Raw genomic sequence first — 21043 nt, forward strand, 5'->3', positions numbered from 1 at the left:
TTTATATAGTTCTATGATTCTGCAGTTTGCAAGTTATCTGGGTCCTGTCCTATCAAACTTTAACGTGCATGCTTGTGGATTTGTTACGAGGGGAACCGATTACCTGTAATCTTGTGGACTCGTAGCACTACATTTATTTCAGACTCTAAAGTCAGTTCATCCCAGAGTTCAGAAGGTCTTGAGCACCGTGTGTTTGTGTCCATTTATTGCATGTATATATTGCTTGTTATTTTTTGCATGTATATATTGCTTGCCTGTTATTGCTTGCCGTATTTATAGCTTGCATTTATAGCCTTGTCTACCCTGGAACGGACCGATACACGGGACTGTTATTTATGCAGTTCTATGATTCTGCAGTTTGCAAGTTTTCTGGGTCCTGTCCTATCAAACTTTAACGTGCATGCTTGTGGATTTGTTACGAGGGGAACCGATGACTTGTAATCTTGTGGACTCGTAGCACTACATTTATTTCAGACTCTAAAGTCAGTTCATCCCAGAGTTCAGAAGGTCTTGAGCACCGTGTGTTTGTGTCCTGTATTATTGTCTGTATTTATTTATTGCATGTTATTGCCTATTTTTTTTTGCATGTACATATTGCTTGCCTGTAGCTTGCCGTATTTATAGCTTGCATTTATAGCCTTGTCTACCCTGGAACGGACCGATACACGGGACTGTTATTTATGCAGTTCTATGATTCTGCAGTTTGCAAGTTTTCTGGGTCCTGTCCTATCAAACTTTAACGTGCATGCTTGTGGATTTGTTACGAGGGGAACCGATGACCTGTAATCTTGCAGACTCCTAGCACTACATTTATTTCAGACTCTAAAATCAGTTCATCTCAGAGTTCAGAAGGTATCGTACACCTCTTGTTGTTCCTTCATAACTCTTCTCAGCCAAATTTTCAGGTGATGAATCTCTAGCAAACACAAGTTCCAAGTATTACCATTTTATATTACTACTCTATTACATATGGAAATAGTCTGGAAAAAATCACAGACAATGTGAAATTATAGTGAAAGAAAAATTTTGGAACTCATATCTTCTGAGCCAAATTTTTAGTAGAGAAATCTACAGCAAACACTAGTAGAGTAGAGACAAAAAGTTATACAACAAAACTAAGTATGAATAAAGGAACAAAATAATTACTCTTATAGGTTCTAGTGTAATTAATATAACTCTTGCCCTCTTCTAAATCTTGTCTTTTTAGACTTTGTTTTAGATTTTCAAATTGTATTGAGCGACTTATCTATCAATGGAAATTCGTATAGTTCTTTCTGATATCTTGGAACTTTCTACACGAAGATCACATAAGCTCCACCTCTTGCAATAAGTGCTAAGGTAATTTTGTTTGATTTTTTAAATAATTAAATAAAATATAATATCAATGTTCAGTTATGATGAACAACTAAGCAATATTATAGTAATTTTTAACAAAATTGTCTTCAATATTGCAAAAATGTTTTTGTAATTTTTTTCAACAACAAGAGAAAGGACACTCTAGACTTGTTTGGTTTGATATCAAAGAATTTATTTATCTATTTATATGTACATACCAACGGCAGAGCCATTTGAATTAAAGTAATAGCATTAATAGTAGTATAATTATTTAATAGTAAGTATGTTGTACGTCTAACATTTTGACATTCCTTGTTGCAGTCATATCACTGAGGTGACAGTCAATCGTAGCAAAAGTTTATCGAGGGAAGTAACGCAACTGTAGCCTGCACTACGTCAACCTCCTCCAACACTTAAGTCGCAGGTGAATATCCTATGTTTGATAACCTATTAGAAACAAATTAATCGATGGTTGTTTCATATACTGACACTGTAAAAGGTTTCTTGAGCTAAAACATGAGGAGTTTCCTTCTTTCTAAAACATAATACAGTATACTTTTTGTCATACTGTTGCAAAATCAGCAAATTATAGCTTATTGTTTCACTCCTGTTAATAGTTCAACATATCAACAGTATAATGTACAATAACATAATATAGGTCGGCCGCTTAGAAAACAACCTGCGCAAAATTTTTAGGTAACGGCGAAGGAGGGTATGTTTGCCCTCTCCGCCAATGTCCGTTTTCACACTGCACGACATGACACCGCGGTAGGACACCGATATACAAATTGTATATTGTAATACAATTTGGAAAATTTTTGTATTTCATACAAAGTTTTCAACGATTCAATTAAAAAAACATCTTTCCTGTAGCAGCAAAGCTAAGTGTTCATTAATATTAAGGTTATTTGAAAGGTAATAAATCTGGTAATTTTAAGGTAATATTTTATTGGGAATCTAGATAGGCAAATGGAAATTGGCTTAGTCCACAGGTTTGCTGCGGCGGAGGTATAATGATATTTAAAATTATTTTTAGATTACAAATCAGTCATAAACAGAAACAAACAATCAATATTGTAGTATAAAAGTAAGTTTGGTGTTTGTCTAACCTCTGGACGTGCATTGTTGCAGGCATATCACTGTGGTGTCTGTCAATCAACGCAACTATAGCCTTCACAACGTCCATCTCCTTCAGCACTTTGGTGCCAGGTGAGTAGCCAAGGTTTCATATCCTAATAGAAACAAACAAATCAACAGCTGTTACGTACATTGGCACTGTAAAAGGTTTCTTAAGCTACATAATATTAAGGTCATTAGCTTATTTTGTAGATAGGTTCTTGCTCTGTTGAGCAGATCTGTTTCCCGTATAATGTTCAAAGACTTGATTCAGCCAACTTTACTTAAATAAATAAAAATGTCTTTCTTCTCAATAGAAGAATACATTCTTTATTCTGAATACAAATCAAAGCTTTAGGACAATAAGGCTTGTCATAGTATTCAAAATGTTGTAAAAGAAGAAGAATTACTACCTCCATGGTAGTACTTTTATATGTCAATGAATAAGTTGTTAGGTAAAAACCAAATTCACCATTTTTATTCACTATTCACTGTAAACACACCACACATTTAACTGCCTAAATAAAATTCTAAACTAGGTTGATTGTACAAGAAATGTATTAATTAGTAAATGTGGTTATTATGTCTAACCTCTTGACGTATTTTTTTGTAGGAATATCACTGCGGTATCTGCGAATGATTAGCAAGTCTTTTGATGCAGCTGTATTCTGCCCCAAAGTCAGGCTCCTTGATCTCAAAGGTGAATATCCTAATTGAAACAAAGAAATCAATTGTTAAAAGTTGTTACACACATGGACACTGTAAAATGTCTCTTAAGAATTTTTAACATTTTTGCCATATTGAGCTGATCTGTTTCCCACATAAGATTCAAGGAAACTCTTTCAGTGGTGGAGCGAAATGCTAAACTACATAAAGACTATAACCTGTTAGACGATATGGATAGAACATTTAGTTAAAAACAGATAAGAGTCATGCCCTTTTTTATGGATCGGTGACTGATATCAATAGCTGTTGACCACTGAGACCACACAAACCCAATCACAGAACAATATGAAACTGTCAATTTTTGAAACTATGTTTTTGAATACCAAACAAATACAGAATTTCCATGACTAATAATCTTATATTAGTGGGACCACAAAAAATAGTAGAATCATTTTACACTAGTAATTAGAAGTGTGTGCCGGTCAAGTTAGGATGCATGTTAATAATTCTTTGATTCTGTTTTAGATCTTTCCGACTTTTCGTGCGTGTTAAATTTTTCAAGAGGATCACACATGAACTTCCTATACGTAGATGTTGACATCAGGTGCCTTCTGTAAGAATTAGAGGTAATTTTTTTATATTTCTTGTAACTAAATAGATAAAAATCAATTGGATGAAAGATATTTAAAAAAACGCAAGTAATACGAATTCAGGTGTCTTATTTGAATTAGCCTGCTTTACTGGGACGTCAGTTCGATGGAGACTTTATCTACGAACAAAGTAATAATCTTTCATTAAATTTAAACCAACCTTTTGGTTTCATGGGATCTTCTTTCATGCATTTTGCATTGAAGTATACATGTAATTTGCAATAATATATTCTATATATAATTCAGTTTTAAAAATCTTTGTACAACTAAATCTAGAGTTCTACTGGACCGATTTTATTAATTAATGGGTCGTTGGAAAGCTTAAGTCGTGTAGATTTGCAAATAATTATGAAAGTTTGTTTTTGTTATGATTTATGGTCATAAATTAAAGAAAACGTGCTTTCCATAAGAAATACATTGAAAACGGTGTTTTTCACACTTTTTATTTGGGCGCGACTTTTAGCTGCCATTTTTGAATATTTCCAAGAAGTGCATGGTATCAATTTGTAGGAAATTTTATTCTCCTTCAGAATATCACCTTCCATTTGGTCGATTTCCTCACCATTTAAAAGTTATTTTCACCACACTATCATGTTTTTGGCTGTATTACATACGTTAATTGGTGGCCAAAAGTTACGTTTTGCTGGCGATGCCAGCTGTCCATAATTTGGGGACCGAGCAGGTTTTTACAGGCCGGGGCCGCAAAATCAGCTGTCCGCTTACTTACTTAAAACATGAATGCATTTTAAATACACAATCAAAATCCATAGCATTGCAATAGAATTGTGTTATTGTCACCGTTGCCTAGCAACTATTTATTTTTATTTTTGCTGATTCCTCAAATTATTTCTTCACATAACCTTAAAGTTGTAGTTGTGTTGACTATCAGTGTGCATTATTATAGTGGTGAATAGTGGTAATAGGGTAAAGTGTGGTGAAAAATAGTGTTCGTACCACGGACCGAAATGGTTTTGCAGCTCTCGATCGATTTAAGTTCTCGACTTCGTCTCGAACTTAAAAACTATCTCGAGCCGGCAAAACCTCATTTTCGGCCCTAGGTACGAAATATACTATTGCAAAAAAGCTAAGCAACCTCCGAATTTATAGTAATGAGAAAATATTGAGTTTGGAATATTTTTGTTAAACTTTGTACAACTAAATCTAGACTTCTACTGGACCGATTGTGTTAATTAATGGGTCATTAGGAAGCCTAACCCATGTAGATTTGAAATAATTATAAAATTGTGATTTTATTAAATATTTGTGGTGAAAAATTAAAAATAACAAAAATACATTAAAAACTGGGTTTTTCAAGTTTCTGTTTTCAAGATTCTATTTGTAGCCAGTTTTTGGCTGCCTTTATTATGTATTTTCAAGAATTGCATAGTAGTTATTTGTAGTAAATTTTATTCTCTTTCAGAATATCACATTCATTTTGGTCGATTTCCCCTCCATTTAAAAGATATTGGCAATAATCTAAGTGATCTCCAAATATATAGTGGTGAGAAAATACTGGATTAGATATGTTTTTGTTAAACTTTGTACAACTAAATCTAGACTTCTACTGGAACAAATTTGTTACTTAATCGGTTGTTGGAAAGCCTAATTTGTGTAGATTCGCAAATAATTATGAAAGTTTGATTTTATTAGACATTTAAGGTAAAAAAATAAAAAATAATACATTTAAAACTCCTTTTATTCTAGGTTTATGTTTTCAATTTTATATTTGTAGCCAACTTTAGGCTGCCTGTATTGAGTATATTCAAAAAATTCATAATAGTATTTTTGTAGGAAATTTTATTCTCTTTCAGAATATCACCTTCCACTTTGGTCGATTTCCTCGCCCATTCAAAGTTATTTGCAAAAAACGTTAAACAACCTCCAGGTTCATAGTAGTGAGAAAATACTGAATTAAAGATGTCGTTGTTAAACTTTGTACAATTAAATCTACAGTTCTACTGAACCGATTTTTTTAATTAATGGGTCATTGGATAGCCTAATTTGTGGAGATTTGCAAATAATTATGAAAGTACTGTTGAGGCTGCAAGCAAGATCGTTTGGCTATAAATCGATGATAAATAACTCCACTTTTTGAACAATTTGTGTAGGTCGTGATTTAGCTGCGTGCTTTAATGAAATGGAAGCTGGTATTTCAATGAAGGTTTTTAGGTCAAAACAAATAGAATAACGTAATTAGAATTAAGTAAATGTATCTAAAACTAAATTCCATATCCAAGATATAATCAAATTTATATTTTCTGATTGAGCGATACAGTATCTTGAACTTAACTTTAACTTAATTAAAACTATCAATATCTCAAGTGAAAGCCTTTGAAGTATTTTAAGACCAAGACATATAAAATAACTTAAATAAAATTAGAGTTACGTATCATTGATAGGTAGGTAGGTACTAAAACGATTGTATTTATTGTTGATTCGTGATTCAGCAGTGTGCTTTAGGTAGTCCGATCTTAATAATCAATAGCTCAAATGAAAGCTGGTATTTCACTAAGGTTTTTAGACCAAAATGTATAATGAAATTAGAACTGGTGGAATACATCTTTAATTGAAGAGAGAAAAAAATCTTTCGTCGAGTAATACATTAGATAAATAAATGATGATGCTTGATGACAAATATGTGCTTGCATAGCTTTAATTTAAGACCAAAATTATGAAAATCGGGCAGGTAGAAGAGCCCTCCTGTAAACCATCGCCCGCCTGCGAAACATTGAACTCGAAAAAAACCAAATTTAACTCCCATAAGAAATGTACAGGGAGGCAGTTTGTACATAACTCGAAATATACGTCAAAATGAATGCCTATGCTTGATGGCAAATCCGCAGTACGTCCATACCTTTAGTGTAAGGCCAAAATTATGAAAATCGGTCGGGTAGAAGAGCTAACCTGACTCGGAAAAGAACAACCAATTATTTTATAGATGGCAGTAATTGGTTTACCAGTATGCATAATCTAATCACGAAACATGTGTTAATAATTCAACAGCTTATTGTTATATTGTTATCTAATTAATTTTTCTTTGATAAAATGTTGTCGTTAACTGAAGTGTCTTCACCCTGACGTACCTTCGTTGACACGGTGCTATCCTTATACACTGTAACTAAGTCACTACGTCGACCTGACGTCTTACACTACGGGAATCGGGAAGTTAATAAGCACTACGGTTTAACACTGTAAACTGCTAACGACCGAACGGGCCGGAGTTACTCAGGATGGAAGCTGGCTATAACTGAGGTGTAGAGGGGTCGGTTAACATGGACTCATGGGTTGGGGAAGTGGCGTGACCCGATCGTCCAATAGCATTCGTTTATTCAAATATTATTAACTGGTAGTGGGAAATACAAACGGTTACAGTTCAACGTACATATTTAAATATTGCCAACATAGCCTTGTAAATTATTAAATAGTAAAAACTGTTATATTACTTATATAAATATATTACATTCCTCCCCTTTAAATCTGACCATAAAATGTGACCAATAATTATTTTTCAATTTCAGTATCAGTAAACAGATAGAATATAAACGCTGACAAACAAATACATAAATAAAACAACCTAACAACACACAAACACAACAACCTTTATATGACAACAAAACAAACTAATTATAAATCTATTCTCTCGACTGGTTTCCTAGCTCTCATGGGATAACGTCTCTGTGGTGTAGTGGACGTACGATGTTGTACAGGTGTACGGTGTACAGCTGGTGGTGAGTTGCGATCAGCTGTTTGTGGAACCATAGAGCGCCGCGGAGTGGTGGGAGAGAGGGACGAGCGCGTACTATGTCCCGGAAGCTCGTGCGTCATAGGACTGACGTCACGCTCAGCTGGTGTACTCTGAACAGCTGGGCGCGCGATGACTGTAGTTGCCGTGGGCCTGTTGTCTGCATCTGATGTCAACACTGGGCCACTGTCGATAGCTATCAGCTGATCAATGTGTCTTTTCCACGTAACACCCGAACTTAACTTAACTATATACATAGTTGGACTTATCTGTCTAACCACACATCCTTCAATCCACTTATCCTTAGATCAATAATCTCTAATCAATACATTTTGGTTTTCAAACAGATATCGAGTCTTACTACCCCTAGCATACATCTTTTGAGCTTGTTGTTGTCTATTTACGGTCTCAGACAAATTAGGTCTGAGTAGGTCTAATCGGGTTCTCAAAGGTCTGTTAAACATTAACATAGCAGGTGTCTCATTAGTGGTCATGTGCACAGAATTGCGATAGTCAAAAAGGATTCTACTTAAGGCTACAGAAGTATTTACATTTTCCCTAAATGCACATTTTAACTTTGACTTAGCATACTTAACCGAGTTCTCAGCCTGTCCGTTACTTTGAGCTTGGTACGGAGCCGATGTTGTGTGCTTGATACCGTTATGTTTCAAGAATGAGGCAAACTCCATTGAACTAAATGGAGGACCGTTGTCACTATGGATTGACTCTGGCAAACCAAACCGTGCAAACAAATCACGAAGGTGATTTATAGTGTGATTGGCTGAAGTCGAACTAGTTTCGAAAACTTCCAGCCACTTTGAATGTGCGTCAACTACTATCAGATACAACTTTCCCTTGAATGGGCCTAAGTGATCTACATGTAACCTAGCCCATAATTACTTGCATCTACTGTTAGTATTACTGGTGCTTGGGGGTCATAGTGTGCTAGCACAGGAGCCGTACACAATAGCTCTTTAACTTTCTTAAACGATTTCATACACTCGTCATCAAAACAAAATTCTACATCTTTCTTCAAAAGGTCATACAAAGGTCTCAAAACACCCGCAATATTAGGGACAAACTTAGAGTAATAGTTGACTAGACCCACAAATGATTTTACTTCTGTCACATTTCTTGGTACAGGGGCATCGACAATCGCTTTTATCTTGGCTTGCGAGGTGTGAAGCCCATGTTTGTCTATAGTAAACCCCAAAAACTCCAATTTTGATGCAAAAAATTTACACTTATCTTGTTTCACTGTGAAACCTACAGCCTTGAGGCGTGAACAAACTTACCTTAGTCTACTTAAATGTACTTCGTCATTAGGTCCTGATACAATTATATCGTCCAAAAAACATTTCACACCTTGCAACCCTTGCAAAGCTTGTTCGATGACTCTTTGAAAGATACCTACTGCTGATGCTATGCCATAAGGCAATCTTTTGTACGCAAACAACCCCTTGTGTGTACTGATTGTGCACAACTTTTGTGATGACTCATCTAATCTTAACTGCATATAGGCTTGACTGAGATCGATCTTACTGAAAAATTCCCCTTTTTGTAGTTCTGTAAACAAATCTTCGACCCTAGGAATGGGGTACCTATCAATTTCTAATTGTGCGTTAACATGCCTAAAGTCCCCACAAATCCTAATGCTACCATCCTTTTTAGGAACTGGCACAATAGGCGATCCATACTCTGAACTGCAAACTGGGACTACAATATCGGACTCCACCAAACGTTCTAGTTCTTTTTCTACCTTAGCCTTAAGGGTGTAGGGTAGTGATCTGGGTCGATGATATTTGGCAATGGCATTTTCTTTTACAAACAGCCTTACGGGCTTACAATTGCACTGCCCCAATCGATCTGAGAAAACTTCCGGAAACTCATTTACTAGTTCCTTAACTAAACTTTCATGTTTACTCTTTGATTCAGTTTTAGCAACAAATAATTCCTCAATATTTTTGAAAGAAATTTCTACCCCTAACTCCTTTATCCAGTCTCGTCCCATAAGGGGATGAGCTCCGTCCTTAATTACGTACAAGCTTAAAGTTCGGTTTTTATCCCTGAACTGAACATTTACCTCTAGCTTAACCACAGGGTAAATTGGTACATTAGTGTAGGAGCTTAACTTTATGTCAGTAGGAAACAATTTCAAAGTACTCAAATTATCTTTATAATAAGCCTCGCTTACTACAGTTACTGACGCACCCGTGTCAACTTCAAAAGTTACTGATTTGTTCTCAAGAATAACCTCTGTTTTGAAAGGATCAACCTTAGTTATTTTACTGGACCCTTCACTAATTTCAAACAGATTACCTATACTCTCCTCAATATCATCATTTACGCTTACATCATCAGATACCTCATCTACATAGTTATGCTGCTTATTTCTATTATATCTAAAATCACTCTTATTACTACGGAACTGAAACTGTGACTTACTGTTTTGCTGAGATCGACACACTTTTGCTAAATGATTTTTCTTACCGCACTTGTGACATGTCGAACCTTTAAAACGGCAATTCCTGCCGATGTGACCGAAGTCACCACAACAAAAACACTGCCACTGCACTCTTATCATTTGATGTTGACGCCAACGCCGCTGCAGACGATGTTGGCTGTTGCTGTTGTCTACCTCTTCCGGTGTTGTGATGCGCTGAACCTCGTGGGCGGGGTTGCTGACCTGATGGGCGTGGTGAAGCTGAAGCTGATGCCGCTGCCATGCGTTTGATCCTCCCGCCGTGACCATCGCTGCTTCCCGCCGAAAGTGACGCCGCGCTCTTCTCCGCCATCTCGAACTGTGACGTCATCTGCACTGCCTTCTCGAATGTTAAATTTGATTCCGATAAAAGTCTCTGCTTCATTGAATCACTTCTAATGCCGCTAACCAGGCGATCTCGTAGATAGTCATTTAAATTCGCGCCAAATTCGCAATGTGTCGACAAATGCTTTAATTGCGCGATATACTGGGAAACACTCTCGTTTTCTAACTGATTTCTCAAGCTGAATCTATATCGTTCCACAATGAAAGATGGCGACGAGGACAATTGGAGCAGTTTTTAACGTTCGGGAGTGAAGCGTCGGTCTACGTCCGGTACTGTACGCGTGGTGTAAATGGCTTGTTTTAGCGCCATAAAAAGATTTTCGTTAGTTTGTGTGGGGAAGGAATGAACATAGAGAAGCTATTTAGTGAAGGATTTAAGTTCGGACATAAAATGGCGGGAATTATAGGAAGTGTCGGGGAGTTCGACCAACACGAGGAAACGTGGGACTCGTATATTGAACGTTTCGAACTATTTTTAAGTTGTAATGAGGTCAGTGAAACGAAAAAGGTTAGTACGTTACTCACAGTAGTTGGTGTAAAGACGTTTAAACTTTTGCGAGATTTGTGTACACCGGACAAACCGTCTAGTAAATCGTACGCTGAATTAGTAAAATTAATTAAAGACCATTTGTACCCGATCCCATCCTCGTCGCCACTGAAGTGTCGTCACCCTGACGTACCTTCGTTGACACGGTGCCATCCTTATACACTGTAACTAAGTCACTACGTCACCCTGACGTCTTACACTACGGGAATCGGGAAGTTAATAAGCACTACGGTTTAACACTGTAAACTGCTAACGACCGAACGGGCCGGAGTTACTCAAGATGGAAGCTGGCTATAACTGAGGTGTAGAGGGGTCGGTTAACATGGACTCATGGGTTGGGGAAGTGGCGTGACCCGATCGTCCAATAGCATTCGTTTATTCAAATATTATTAACTGGTAGTGGGAAATACAAACGGTTACAGTTCAACGTACATATTTAAATATTGCCAACATAGCCTTGTAAATTATTAAATAGTAAAAACTGTTATATTACTTATATAAATATATTACATTAACAATTTGCATTTATGTTTAAAGTGTGTTCCTTATGTCAAAATGTGTGATTTTAATGTTATGTGTTTAAACTGTACCATTAATATTAATGAGTAAAGTGGTGTATGGATATCATAACCATTATTTTACTAGAGACCGTTGTATTTAACCACAACGGCACTGTTGCTAGTTACATATAATATACAACATTTCAGTTTAGTATGTAAATAGATACCAAATAGATATAATTTAAAAGGCAATATTGGAATATCTTTGTAATTATAAACTCACAAAATCTAATTTTTAGATGATGTTTGCTAACTTGGACTTTGCCATTACAGGTTTAGAGTTGCTGTCATACCAAAGGTAGGAACTTTCCTTTTGTGTGCATTATATGTTCTGCCATCATTCATCGGATTGAGTCTTCGCTTCGCTGAAGAAATCCCCGTCGTTTAGTTTTAGGTGAATACAAAGAGGTTAGGGATGGTTAGAGATATCACAGATAACTAAATTCATTTTATTAAAATTTTGATTAGATCAGGGATTTTCAGGTTTTTTCATTATACAGTGTTAGGTGAAATTTTACTTAATCTTATCATGAATTGATTAGCCATAGGCTTTTAGAACAGATTAGGGATTTTCAGGTTTATTTATTAGATAGTGTTAGGTGAAATTTTACTTTATTTTTTTCACGAATAGGTTAGCCATAGGGTTTTAGAACAGGTTAGAAATGTTTAGGTTTTTTAAAGTATATAGTGTTAGATCAAGTTTTACTATATCATCTCATGAATAGATTAGCCATAGGCTTTAGGACAGAATAGGGATTTTCAGGTTCTTTTTATCAGATAGAGGGTTAGGAAGATAATTAAGATATTATTACAGTAGCTCACAAAGGCTTTATAGCTATGATAGGTTAGTGCTAGGCCATCCTCTACGAGACATCTTCGAGAGCAGATCTTCAAATTCAAGACGCTTAATTACTTGTTTGTTTTGTGTGTGTGTGTGTGTACTTATATATTTATTTTCATGTCCAGTTTCTAATCAACTGATATTGTTGCACGAACATAGTGATAAACGTTGATTTGACGCGATTTCAGATATGAGTCATAATGTTGGATAGTTTGAGTAGATTGTTAATATTAGTTAAAAGAACCAGAAGAAGAAGAAGATTAAGGAAATCACAAATAAAAAATTAGAGGTAAGTTGCGTAGTTTTTTGTAAATTCAAATTTTATTGATTCCTTAAAAGTTGCATACTGTACATATATTTTTATTATTAGATATTGTTTTCCTTAAACTAGGTGTTATTAATACGCCTTCTTTTTAAGTTAAGGAATAATTGTAGGATATACATATATTTTGTATTAAGTTATTTATTAAGTAATTTTTCAGTAGCCTGGTAAAATTTTAAGAAGTTTAACCATGAAAAGCCATTATATAACTCTTATCTACTTAGGCAATGCCAGTAAATAGGGAATTATTGTCGCCTTCAGCAGATGGGGACATCAATTGACCAAAAAATAGATATAAAATAGATTCCTATGGGATGTTTTGCATGATTAAACCTCTAAGATTCTTACCAGGGGTGGCAAGGAGGGATAAATGGGCTTCGACCCTCAAATTATTTCAAAACTCATATCGTGCGATATATTTCATAAAATTAAAAAAAATTTTTGGAGTTTTGAAAACAGTTTTTGATTAGTAATACACTCCTTAGGCTTGTGTTACGGCCCTACCACAGTTCGGTAATATTGTGGTAGAAACAGGAGGCCCTCCAACTGAACATGGCCGAGGGGGCGCTTGTGGGTGGAGAGAAGAGGAGGATCAAAATAATTGTGTCTGGACCTCCTCTCCCTACCACGGGTGTCCTTTATCCAAAGTATCCCTTGAACCTTATTCCAACCCACTGACATGATTTCCTTACTTTCTACTCTTCATCCTGCTAGCTTCCATAAAGGCATCGTCAGAGCTGTATTCGACTACCTAAGTAAGTATCTTATCTACTCTACAAACAGAAACAATAAGGTTGTACCTTAGTGTAAGTAGATAGCAGAAATTTACTATCTCATAGAACAACTCATAGCATATTTAAAGTATCCAAGTTTTCTGGGTCCTGTCCTATAAAACGTTAACGTCCATGCTTATGGATTTGTTACGAGGGGAATTGATGACCTGTAATCCGACTGATTCCAAGCACTACATTTATTGCAGACTCTAAAGTCTGATCATTTCAGAGTTGAGATATATATTATTACTCTATTACATATGAAACTATTGAAGAAAATTTCACATATAAAGTGAAAACATAGGGTAAGGGAGAGTGGAAATTCATAGTATGCTATGATCATATTTTACTACGGTACTTGAGTTTATACAAACACAGTGCATCTCGTTGTTTCTCCATGACTCTTCTGAGACAAATTTTTCAGGAGAGCATTTTACAGCAAACACTAGTTTAGTGTAGACCAAATATTTATCATGTAGGCCAAAACTAGGCATGAATATAAAGTACAAAACATACAAAGTACAGGAACAAAAACAATTACTTGTAGGTTCTTTTTCAGTTGATATAACTCTTGCCCTCTTCTAAAAACTGTCTTTTAAGACTCTGTTTTAGATTTTACAATTCTTGTGAGCGACTAGTATGACCAGGGGAATTCGTAGAATCTGCTTCCTGACATCTTAGAACTTCCTATACAAAGGCGATGTGAGACTCTGCCTCCTCTGATAAATGCCAAGGTAATTTTGTTCGATTTTGAAGAATATTCCATTATAGAAAATTAATGAGCTATAACCTTACCCTAGGTGTCGTGGTAAGACCTGGACCAGGGGCTGATTTACCGTTTTGTTTTTAGGTCCCCAGAGGCCAAAAACACCATCTGTTCAAATTTATCTATACATATTCATGTCCATTAGTGCGATAACTTATGCAAAATGATCGGATACTTCTAAAACTAGGTACAAACTATGAAACGTATCGTGTAAACATGTTTATTCAAACGAGGTTGCAAACCAGTATGATCTGACTACAGGAACAGGAATTTATAGGTCATTTAATGGGATTAAGATAGGTTATTCCCATTTTTACCCTAAAAATGTACAATTTAGCAATTTATTTCTGATTCATTTTATAGAGCTTAAAAAAGTGCATTAAGCGTTGTTTTACGCCTTACCGTTATGGAGAAAGTAAAAAAGTGTAAATTCAACATTTCTATGCTCATTGTTATGGGGAATAAAGTAAACTGCTGTAGTTTGCTTGTTTATGGATGTATTGTAATACAATTTGACAAACCTTTGTATTTCATACTAATTAGCTATCAACGATTCAATTAAAAACACCTTCTCTGTAGCAGCAAAGCTAAGTGCTCATTAATATTAGGTATAATAATTAATATTGTAGTATAAAAGGAAGTGTGCTGTTTGTCTAACCTCTTGAAGTGCATTGTTGCAGGCATATCACTGTGGTGTCTGTCAATCAACGCAACTGTAGCCTTCACTACGTCCATCTCCTTCAGCACTTTGGTGCCAGGTGAGTAGCCAACGTTTCATATCCTAATAGAAACAAACAAATCAAAAGCTGACGTACATTGGCACTGTAAAAGGTTTCTTAAGCTATATAATATTAAGTCATTAGCTTATTTGGTAGATAGGTTCTTGCCCCGTTGAGCTGATCTGTTTCCCGTATAATGTTCAAAGACACCCTTGATTTAACCAACTTTACTTAAATAAAAATGTCTTTCTTCTCTATTCAAAGCAAAGCTTTAAGACAAAATTAAGCTTTTTATACAAAACTAGCTGTACCCGCGGGCTTTGCCCCGTTTAACTTCTTAGTTTTCAAAGATGAGCTCGTTCGCATGGCTCTATCACGTCCTGGTTGAAGTTCGTTCGCTACGCTCACTCACCTTTAGGTTGGAGCTCAATCGCTGCGCTCACTTGCCTTCATGTTAGCTCGTTCGCTACGCTAACTCGCCTCCAGGTTGAAGTTTGTTCGCTACGCTCACTCACCTTTTGGTTGCAAATTAGCTGTTGTCATAAATAAAAAAAAAATAATAGTGCTGCAACCTGTTGGTAATCCTTGTAACTTTAATGCTATTGAACATCATAGAACAGAACCAACTGGTTTAATTGAAACAGCTGATAAGATTCATTAATTCCTTTTAAATATGAAAAATCATAAGGTTAACATGGGAAACTTCAGAGCCACTGGGGCGGAGCCCGAGAATCCAATCAGAATAAAAACAACTTAGTTTTCCTACTTAATGTCTAAAGAATCGGTGTACGAAATTTCAGCCTCCTAGGTAAATGGGAAGTGGGAGAATTAGTGATGAGTGAGTGAGTGTGTCAGTGAGGGCTTTGCCTTTTATATGGGAAACTCCAGAGCCACTGGGGCGGAGCCCGAGAGTCCGACAACTTAGTTTTCCTATTTAATGCCTATAGAATCAGTGTACCAAATTTCAGCTTCCTAGATAAATGTGAAGTGGGAGAATTAGTGATGAGTGAGTGAGTCAGTGAGGGCTTTGCCTTTTATATATATAGATTGTGAAAGAATTTTATGATTATTTTGATGTATTAGTTAAAAACTTGGTTTGTTGCAGATAAATCACCGCTGTTACCTCGGTCTGGACGAGTTATGAAACATAACAGAGGATCAACCATATCATTGTAAGACTAAGGTGATTCAACAATCAATAGTGAGAAGGAAGCAGCAATCTGGATTCCCCTGTTTGCAGGTTTTTGGTTACCGTCTGTACTAAAGGATTGTTGTTATTTAGAGTGGGTGTTTGACAATCACCCTTTAGATAAAATCTCAGCACTTTTACTGAAGAAAGACAGGTTAACCAGCACTGGTTTTTATACCACAATCTTTGAACAAATGTTAAACAAGCCCATAAAATACGAACATCAAAGTGATGGGGTTGAATAAAAAAAATACAGAAGTATTTTAGCCTGGAAAGGTTGTGAACTACTACAAGTAGTCAACAACACCTTCTTTCCCTAGAACATGGGATTGTGTATCATGCAGTTGTTTTATGCTGCAGTTTTACAAAGTATGTAATTGACCATACTTTACTACAAATCTTTCTGATGAGCAACACAATTGTTCAATAGTAGAGACAGATTTATAAAGTTGGACAAAATTGGAGAGTAGTTTGCAGCAAACACTAGTTGAGTGTAGACCAAATATTTATCATGTAGGCCAAAACTAGGCATGAATATAAAGTACAAAACATACAAAGTACAGGAACAAAAACAATTACTTGTAGGTTCTTTTTCAGTTGATATAACTCTTGCCCTCTTCTAAAAACTGTCTTTTAAGACTCTGTTTTAGATTTTACAATTCTTGTGAGCGACTAGTATGACCAGGGGAATTCGTAGAATCTGCTTCCTGACATCTTAGAACTTCCTATACAAAGGCGATGTGAGACTCTGCCTCCTCTGATAAATGCCAAGGTAATTTTGTTCGATTTTGAAGAATATTCCATTATAGAAAATTAATGAGCTATAACCTTACCCTAGGTGTCGTGGTAAGACCTGGACCAGGGGCTGATTTACCGTTTTGTTTTTAGGTCCCCAGAGGCCAAAAACACCATCTGTTCAAATTTATCTATACATATTCATGTCCATTAGTGCGATAACTTATGCAAAATGATCGGATACTTCTAAAACTAGGTACAAACTATGAAACGTATCGTGTAAACATGTTTATTCAAACGAGGTTGCAAACCAGTATGATCTGACTACAGGAACAGGAATTTATAGGTCATTTAATGGGATTAAGATAGGTTATTCCCATTTTTACCCTAAAAATGTACAATTTAGCAATTTATTTCTGATTCATTTTATAGAGCTTAAAAAAATGCATTAAGCGTTGTTTTACGCCTTACTGTTATGGAGAAAGTAAAAAAGTGTAAATTCAACATTTCTATGCTCATTGTTATGGGGAATAAAGTAAACTGCTGTAGTTTGCTTGTTTATGGATATATTGTAATACAATTTGACAAATCTTTGTATTTCATACTAATTAGCTATCAACAATTCAATTAAAAACACCTTCTCTGTAGCAGCAAAGCTAAGTGCTCATTAATATTAGGTATAATAGTTAATATTGTAGTATAAAAGGAAGTGTGCTGTTTGTCTAACCTCTTGAAGTGCATTGTTGCAGGCATATCACTGTGGGGTCTGTCAATCAACGCAACTGTAGCCTTCACTACGTCCATCTCCTTCAGCACTTTGGTGCCAGGTGAGTAGCCAACGTTTCATATCCTAATAGAAACAAACAAATCAACAGCTGTTACGTACATTGACACTGTAAAAGGTTTCTTAAGCTATATAATATTAAGTCATTAGCTTATTTGGTAGATAGGTTATTATTTAATACTGCTTTAGATCTTTGTCTATAGTTTTAGAAAATTGTCTATAGTATATAAACAATAAATTAACACATTATTTGGTATTGAAAACAAACAATTAAAATTACCTGACAGTTCACTACTGTAGTATTGGCCCAGAAAAATCAGAAGAATCAATTTATGGTGAAAGAATATATGGTAAATAAAATTCTAAACTAGGTTGATTGTACAAGAAATGTATTAATTAGTAAGTGTGGTTATTATGTCTAACCTCTTGACGTATTTTTTTGTAGGAATATCACTGCGGTGTCTGCGAATGATTAGCAAGTCTTTTGATGCAGCTGTATTCTGCCCCAAAGTCAGGCTCCTTGATCTCAAAGGTGAATATCCTAATTGAAACAAAGAAATCAATTGTTAAAAGTTGTTACACACATGGACACTGTAAAATGTCTCTTAAGAATTTTTAACATTTTTGCCATATTGAGCTGATCTGCGTCAACAATATAATACAACTTAAAACTAATCTAAGGTTGAGGCAAAATAATCTTCTATTTTATAAAAACAGTTTTTTAGTAGAATTATCTTGATGGCTACTTTAAAAACATTTAATGGTAACTTTTTTTGACCAGGCCCAAAATTAAAAAATCCCTCTCTATAAAGTGCAAGAAGCATTTCATGTAACAATTGGGGAAACAACGTTTTTAGGGTATTTCGACCCTGCTGAGTACGAATCTGCCTGTTGCCAACGCGAAATTTGAACCGGAAGTGCGGTATCCAAGATGGCGACCAAAACTCTATTTGCCCCATATCTCCCTTGTTAGTTGGCCTAAAATAATGGTTTAAACGTGTATATAGGGGGTTTTCAGATGCCAAGCACATTAAAACACTCAAAATTAACTTAAATGAAGTTTTGAGGGCATATCTTCCAAAATGGCGTCCAAGATGGCCGCCAAAAACTCTAATTTACGCATATCTCCCTTGTTTTTTGGCTTAAAATAATTATTTAGACGTCTGCATAGGGGTTTTCTCCGATGCCAAACACATTGCAACACCCAAAATTTACTTACATTAAGTTATGGGGGCATATATTCCAAGATGGCACCCAAGATGGCCGCCAAAAACTCTTATTTCTGTATATATATATCCCTTGTTTGTTTGTTTAAATTAATTATTTAAACGTCTACAAAGGTATTTTCTCGCATGTTAAATCACATTGCAACACTCATTATTTACTTCCTTTGAGTTTAGATGACATATGTTTCTAAGATCGCAATAAAAACTTTATTGTGCTTACGTGAGCTCCGTTTGTATTATTGTATTTAGTGTTTAAGACCAATCAGATATCTATTAGTGGCTGAATATTTGCTACTATTTTTGAAATACCAATTGAAATTTAGCAATGTTAAAGTAGAAGGCAAATTGTTTAATGTACTCTGGTGGCACCGTAGATAACGCGTAGTATAACAGAACCTGTAATTAAGTAATTGTAGAATTAATTGTGTATGAAGTTGACGAATTTATCACTTACTTAAGGTGTCCAGTTATGTAAATAGATATTTATTGTAAAATATGACGATACCATACGTATGTTTTGTATGTTTTACGGCAATAAATAATTTGATTTGATTTGATGTTATTTGAACGTTTAGTCCAACAGAACCTGTAAAAATTATTTTTTAGACCATACCTAAAATCCGCAAGAGGTGGTGCATGTAAATTAAGTTAAACAAAGGTTCTTTATAACACATTAATAAATAATAGCCTAATAAACAATTTGGTGACAATATTAACAATGATACTGTACTGTTATATTGTATTGATCTTGTGGTACCACCCATCAATGGAGGTTTGTTTACCATGGGTCTCAATGGATGAAATAGATTTTTTTTAAGTTTTTTTTATGGCAGCATTGTGTTGGCTGCACTGATCAACATTAATCAGCAAACAATTCTTCTTTTTAATATCTTATGTAGGCCAACCGTCTATAAAAGTTAGTTTATGAAGAGAAAGTAAACAATTGTATGTGTACAAAATAGTTGTTAATAAGGTAACATCTTTTGTTTCCCAACCGTCTATAAAAGTTTGTTTGTGAAGAAAAAGTAAACATCTGTATGCATTTCTACGAAATAATTATTTGAGGTAAGTACAATTTGTAATCCTTAGTTTATTTTAACTTATCAATAAGGAGTTTTTGAACCATTTGTTAAATAATTACGGTAAACGCTATTCGTTATGTTTTCTCGTTTATTAAATGTGAAAATAACGTATTGCGTTTACCGTGATTATTTAACGAATGGTTCAAAAACTCCCTATTGCTAATTTTGAATAAACTAAGGATTTAATACAAATTATACTTACCTCAAATAATTATTTATTAGAAATTTACAAATGTTTACTTTCTCTTCACAAACAAACTTTTATAGACGGTTGGAAAACAAAAGATGTTACCTTATTAACAATTATTTTGTACACATGTATACAATTGTTTACTTTCTCTTCATAAACTAACTTTTATAGACGGTTGGCCAACATAAGATATTAAAAAGAATAAGAATTGTTTACTAATTAATGTTGATCAGTGCAGCCAACAAAATGCTGCCATAAAAAAACTTAAAAAAATCTATTTCATCCATTGAGACCCATGGTAAACAAACCTCCATTGATGGGTGGTACCACAAAATCAATACAATATTTTAGGTATGGTCTAAAAAATAATTTTTACAGATTCTGTTGGACTAAACGTTCAAATAACATCAAATCAAATCAAATAATTTATTGCCATAAAACATACAAATCATACGTATGGCATCGTTATATTTTACAATAAATATATATATTCACATAACTGGACACCTTAAATAAGTGATAAATTCGTCAACATCATACAAAATTAAATTCTACAATTACTTAATTACAGGTTCTGTTATACTACGCGTTATCTACGGTGCCACCAGAGTACATTAAACAATTTGCCTTCTACTTTACATTGCTAAATTTCAATTAGTATGTTAAAAATAGTAGCAAATATTCAGCCACTAATAGATATCTGACTGGTTTTAAAAACTAAATACAATAATACGCACGGAGATCACGTAAGCACAATAAAGTTTGTATTGCCATCTTAGAAACATCTAAATTTAAAGAAAGTAAATAATTAGTGTTGCAATGTGATTTAACATGCGAGAAAACACCTTTGTAGACGTTTAAATAATTAATTTAAACAAACAAACAAGGGATATATATATATACAGAAATAAGAGTTTTTGGCGGCCATCTTGGGTGCCATCTTGGAATATATGCCCCCATAACCTAATGTAAG

The 21043-nt window shown here is 34.9% G+C and overlaps 1 long non-coding RNA gene across 6 annotated transcripts in view; it reads right to left on the reverse strand.

Annotated features, from left to right (window-relative positions):
* Positions 1-1560: 1560 nt before the first annotated feature.
* Positions 1561-21043, reverse strand: part of LOC128993952 (uncharacterized) — a 61169-nt gene continuing 41686 nt past the window's right edge. For 3 of the 6 annotated variants that reach the window (XR_008490852.1, XR_008490858.1, XR_008490857.1), the window contains exons 3-7: positions 17996-18113; positions 17516-17638; positions 14804-14926; positions 3043-3160; positions 2281-2567 (exon numbers count right to left, since the gene is read on the reverse strand). This is a non-coding gene — a long non-coding RNA (uncharacterized LOC128993952). Of the gene's footprint in view, positions 1783-2280; positions 2568-3042; positions 3161-14803; positions 14927-17515; positions 17639-17995; positions 18114-21043 lie in introns of those variants that run through there. The other 3 variants (XR_008490853.1, XR_008490856.1, XR_008490854.1) reach the window with 3 other exon arrangements.

The sequence above is a fragment of the Macrosteles quadrilineatus genome, unplaced genomic scaffold (genome assembly GCF_028750875.1).
Source record: "Macrosteles quadrilineatus isolate MER2022 unplaced genomic scaffold, UCM_ALF_1.0 Scaffold_1__1_contigs__length_201487025, whole genome shotgun sequence".
Classification (NCBI taxonomy): Eukaryota; Metazoa; Arthropoda; class Insecta; order Hemiptera; family Cicadellidae; genus Macrosteles; species Macrosteles quadrilineatus.